Source organism: Dama dama, chromosome 1 (assembly GCF_033118175.1).
Source record: "Dama dama isolate Ldn47 chromosome 1, ASM3311817v1, whole genome shotgun sequence".
NCBI classification, from domain to species: domain Eukaryota; kingdom Metazoa; phylum Chordata; class Mammalia; order Artiodactyla; family Cervidae; genus Dama; species Dama dama.
In genome coordinates this window covers 4,149,589-4,155,458 of record NC_083681.1, presented here as the reverse complement: position 1 = coordinate 4,155,458, position 5,870 = coordinate 4,149,589, and the positions used below count along the sequence as shown (strand labels likewise).

The window sequence follows — 5,870 nt, the reverse complement described above, 5'->3', positions numbered from 1 at the left end:
AAAAATAAAATGGATTAAAGAACTAAGGGTAAGACCTGTAACCATAAAACTCCTAGAATAAAATATGGGCAGTATGCTCTTTGACATCAGTTTTAGTCATAATTTTGAGGTACTCTGTCTCCTTAGGCAAGAGAACAAAAACACAAATAAATGGGACCTAATCAAATGTGAAAACATTTTCACAGCAAAGGAAACCTTTAACAAAACTAAAAGGCAACCTATTGGATGGAAGAAGATATTTGCAAATGACTTGTCTGATAAGAGGTTAACATTCAAAATATATTTTAAAATTATACAAGCAAATATTAAAAAATGAACAATTTAATTTAAAAAACAGTCCGGCACCCAGCCTGCCATGTCCCCAGAGCTCCAGCCCAGGTGTGCAGCCATGGCTCAGAAGCATCACCCAGGCGGGCAGTCATTAAAGTGCAAAGATGTCTCTGTACAATGACCTGGGAGTGAAGACCAGTGACGCAAACACATAAGGCTGGTCCAAAACGTTCAAATTTCTGCAGTCTCAGCTCCAGATGAAGAAGGCAGCTCTCACTCAGACCAAGACCCAGAGGACATATATAAAGTACAGTCTTAGGTTCAGTAATCAATCTGAAGCAAGGTGATTCTTCAGATGAGCAGCAGATCCCCCTCTGCACTTAGCCACGGGACTCAAGAACCTTGTTCCCAGGTTGTTTTCTGCAGAAGGTTTGATCCTCTTATCTGATGAATATGAGCCCAGCTTTCCTAACGATTATGAGAAAGCAGTGAAGCACCAAAGAGAGGAGCAACAGATACAGTGAGAGCTGGAAAGACAGAAGGAAATAGAAGAGAGAGAAAAGAAATGTAAAGACAGGCATGAAGCTAGTAGGTTTTCTAGGTGACCAGAACCAGATTCTGATGAAGGTTATGACCAAGAGAGGAGCAAGATGGGTGGAGCTGCCATCACACCATCCACTTCTCTTATTGAGAAGGACAAAGAGTTACCCTGAGACTTCCCCATGAAGAGGATTCAAGACCTCTCTCACAGTCTTCCAAAGATGCTATTCCTCCCACTGTGTACAAGGAACAAGACAAACTCAGATCCCCATTCAGCCTTAGCAACTCCTTCCTCACCAACATGGGGGTAGGGTAGCATATAAAATCATGCAGAATTTCAGCTTCTGGGAAGGCCACAGTCTTAGGAAGCACCAGTAGGGCCTGAGCATCACACTGTCAGTGGAGACCAGAAAGTGGGAGGTGGGGGGAGGCATGGCAAGATCATATGCCTGACACCATCAAGAAAGATTCAGCCAAGAAGTTAGATTTAAATCCATTAACTAAAATACTTGTGCCCTACCAAAGTGGTCCCACTCAAGAACATGATTTGTGTAGGAGAGGTGGATGAAGACTTGGAAGTTGAAATCAAGGAAGAGTGTGAAAAATGTGGCAAAGTTGGAAAATGTGATATTTGAAATTCCCAGTACCCTTGATTGTAGGAGACAGGAAGAATAAAAGAAAAGCAGGCCCCTGCAAGGGCTGCAAAATAAATTTATAATTATTGATAAACTGGGTGCTATAAGGCATGAGACTCTTGGAACAAGTCAAGAGGAAACAGTTCATAATCTCAAAAACAAGATATGATCCTGGGGTTGGAAAACCGACCCCAGACTGTTTCTCAACTCGCATCTCAGAGCCACATGTTTTACGTATCTGGTGGAAAATCTATAGATAAGAATATTAGTCTTAGTTATTGATTTGTTATTGATTACTTTTTCCTAATTACTCAATGGTTAATGATCATTTTGTTCTTTGGCCCTGAAGGCCACATGAGTTATAGTTTCATTCACGACTGAAAGTATAATAAAGTATAATAAAGCTGGCTTGGATTCAGTTTCAGCACCTTCACCTCGGAGCAGTGTTGGTCCCCTGATCCTCGCTTTTCTCTGAATTCTTGTGTCTTGTTTCTTATTCTCTTGCCGTATCACGCTTTGGAAACCATGCTTGTCGAGCCGGTCTTGACACTTAATGATGAAGCAGTCTGAATATTTTTAGAATTCCAGAGGGTTGAGTCTGTTGGTGATCTGAATGGGAAGTATTTTGGTGGACAGGTGCTCAAAACATGTTTCTACAATTTAGATAGATTCAGGGCCTTGGATTTGGTAGAACAAGTTTGATTTTAAAAACTAGAGCCTGAGTCATCTTCAGTGATCCTTCAGTGAGCTGCAGACTGAGCAGAGGAGAACAAGGTAACAGGAAGCCTTCATAGCTGTGGGCACAGGGAAGGACTTCTAAGACATATGTTGACTGATTCTTTTTTTTATTTTGTGTTTTTTTAATATAGCATAAAAATCCTTCTAAAACACACACACACACACACACACACACACACACACACACACACATATATATATATATATATATAGTCAATATGGCTATGTTCAACATCACTAATCACCCAGAAACAGACATAAAAAGCATGATGAGAGGAGAGCAGAAGACGGCAGAGGAGTAAGACGGGGATATTGCCAGCCTCCTCACAACACATCAAAAACTCATCAAGATATAGAACAACTCATACAAAGCAACCTCTAGGTGACAGCAGAAGACCCCAGGCCTCCAGAGGGGTAGGCTATGCTCCCTGGAATGAAGTAGGAGAGCGGATGGAGACATAAAAAGGAAAAAGATGGAGAACTTCTAGACGGTTCCCATCCAGATGGTGCCCTGAAGGGAGGGAGGAATCATGAAGCAGGAAGAGTTCCTGGTGTACTAGGAAACTCCCTCATAGGTGGGCCAAAGGGGGAGCTGCAGAATCTTGGAAAACTAGGCAAAGCAGGGACTTGGAGGGCAGAGAACAGAGAAAGCTGCACTTCTCAGCCCATAAACAGCTCACAGACTGTGCCCCCTGCCCCAGACAGTGGGTTTGGGGAACCAAGAAAGGCCCACAGAAGCCCCGTGGTGCAGAGGGCGTGACCAGGGTGCCGAGAGAGGCGTGGCATACAAACCTCTCCAGCGCACACAAACCTCATGGCATGAGGGGGCGGGCTGGGGTGGGGGCCGTGAGCCTAAATAAGTGCACATAAGCCCCATGACATAAAGGGTGGGCCTGGGGAGCCGGGACAAGTGAACACAAGCCTTGCAACACAGAGGGTGGGCTCGGGGGGCTGAGGGAAGCCCACAAAAGCCTCCACAATGTTGAGGGCAGTATCGGGGAGAAAAGAAAAGATCCACATAAGCCTCTACCTAGCAGGTTTTGGCCTGCAGTGCAAGGTGGGACCGGGGAACAGAAGCACCAGCAAAGATTCCAGGGACAAGTAGGGGGCTGGTGGCAATGAAGATATGCTGAGCGGGCGGCTTTGATGCAGCTGCAGGAATAGAGGTGTCTAACACTGCCAAAGCCAGAAGGACTCCCCAGAGACATGCTAAACCCATGGACATCCCAAAACCTGCTACTGAACACTGCAATGCCCTTCAGAGAGATGAGATCCAACTCCACCAACCAAGAACACAGTCACAAGCTCCCCAAACCAGGAAAATATCACAGGATGCTAATCCAACCTCATCCACGGGGGCAGACTCCACAACCAAGAAGAATTATGACCTTGAGAAAAGAATTTTATTTTCCTTATAAATAATGCTGTTTATTCCTCCTACAGATTTCTACCTTCACATTAGTCTTTTGTGGTGCTCTGGAGTTTTCCTCTTTGTTTTTCTTCTTAAAAAAAAAAAAATTCTCTTTAAGATTTTTTCTTTTTTTTTTTTCTGATTCACCCTTTTCTGTGATTTTTTTGACTTTGTTTTTTATATATTTGACTGCTTTTCTTATAGTTCTTTACTGGCTAAAGCTATTCCTGAATATGTATAAATCTTTTTTGCATATATCTATTTATCTTTGCTTTTCTGATTTTTCTGTTCTATTTTTTTACCCTCTTTTCCACCCCTTCTTTTTATCTCCCTTCTCTTTTTTTTCCCCTCTCTTTCTTTTCCATCTTTTCCTTCACTCTTTCTTTTTCATCATGTAAGTTAAATTGTTGAGCTCTGTTTGTTATATTGCCCATTGGCACTCTGCTCAGGCTCAGTTTTCCTGATTGAGCAGTAGCTAGCTCACTTTTGGTTTCCCTTGTTCACCCAAGTCAATCTCCCATACTTTTTTCTTTAGAATACTTTGGTTATAACTGTGTGTGGAAATGTGTGTATATGTCCTATTATTTCTGTAATTACATACTTGATCTCCTTCCACTAGAACACAGACACAAGTCACCCCTAACAAGAAGTCAACAGAAACCACTCAACCAACCTTTGCTTCCAAGGGCAAAAATCAAAAGGAAGAAGGAATACAACCCTAAAGCCTGGAAAAAGGAGACTTCAAGCAGAGCATGTTGGGGGGTGGGGGGGGTGCAGAATTAAAAGATAGAGAAATACAACACAAATGAAAGAACAAGGTATAAATTCATAAGACCAAATAAATAAAGAGAAAGTAAGTAATCTACCTGTAAGAGAATTCAAAAATGATAGTAAAGATGTTCCAAGGACTTTAAAAATAGAATGGGTAAAGTGAAATACACAACTCACACAATTAATAAAATCACCAATGACATAGATGAAAGAAAGAATAAGCAGAGAGGAATAACAAAATTACTGAAATTAAAAATATTCTAGAAGCAACCAATAGCAGAATAATTGAGACAGAAGAATGAATAAGTGAGCCAGAAGATAGAATGGTGGAAATAACTGCTGAAAGCAGAATAAAGAAAAAAAAACGAAAAGAATTGAGGATAGCCTGAGAGACTTTTGGAACAATGTTAAATGCACCAAAATTTTCGTTATAGGGGTCACAGAGGAAGAAAAAGGCGCTGAGAAAATTTTTGAAGAAATCGTAGTTGAAAACTTCCCCAACATGGGAAAGGATATAGTTAATCAAATCCAAGAAGCATAGAGAGTCACTTACAGGATAAGCCCAAGGAGAAACACATCAAGACACATATTAATCAAGCTAACAGAGATTAAATACAAAGAATATTAAAAGCAGCAAGGGAAAGCAACAAGTAACATACAAGGGGAAACCCATATGATTAAAAGCATATCTTTCAGCAGAAACTCTGCAGGCCAAAGGGAATGCCAGGATATATTTAAAATACTTAAAGAAAACAATCTACAACCAAGATTACTATACCCTACAAAGATCTCACTCAAAATTGATGGAGAAATCAAAAGCTTTACAGACAAGCAAAAGTTAAGAGAATTTAGCACCACTGAACCAGCCTTACAACAAATACTTAAGGAACTTACATAGCTAATAAACATTAGAGAAAGGAAAGACCTACAAAAACAAATACAAAACAATTAAGAAAATGCCGATAGGGACATATAAATCAATAATTACTTTAAATGTAAACAGATTAAATGCACCAACCAAAAGGTACAGACTAACTGAATGGATACAAAAACAAGACACATATACATGCTGACTACAAGAGACCCACCTCAGACCAAGAGACATAAACAGACTGAAAGTAAAATGATGGGAAAAGATATTCCATGTGAATGGAAACCAAAAGAAAGCTGGAGTGGCAGTCCTTATTTCAGACAAAATAGATTTTAAAATAAAGAATATTTTAAGAGACAAAGAAGGACACTACATAATGTTCAAAGGATCAATCCAAGAGGAAGATGTAACAATTATAAATATTTATGCCTCAAACATAGAGCACCTCAATACATAAGGCAAACAATAACAGGCATAATAGGGGAAATTGACAGCATCACAATAATAGTAGGGGACTTTACTACCCAAATTACACTGATGGACAGATCACCAAAACAGAGAATCATCAAGGAAACACAAACCTTATATGAATCATTAGACAAAATGGACCTAATTTGTATCTTCAGTACTTTAC

At 40.3% G+C, this 5,870-nt stretch overlaps 1 pseudogene; it reads left to right on the top strand.

Annotated features, from left to right (window-relative positions):
• The first annotated feature begins 434 nt into the window (after nucleotides 1–434).
• Nucleotides 435–2,323, top strand: LOC133043349 (splicing factor 45-like; annotated as a pseudogene).
• Nucleotides 2,324–5,870: the final 3,547 nt, after the last annotated feature.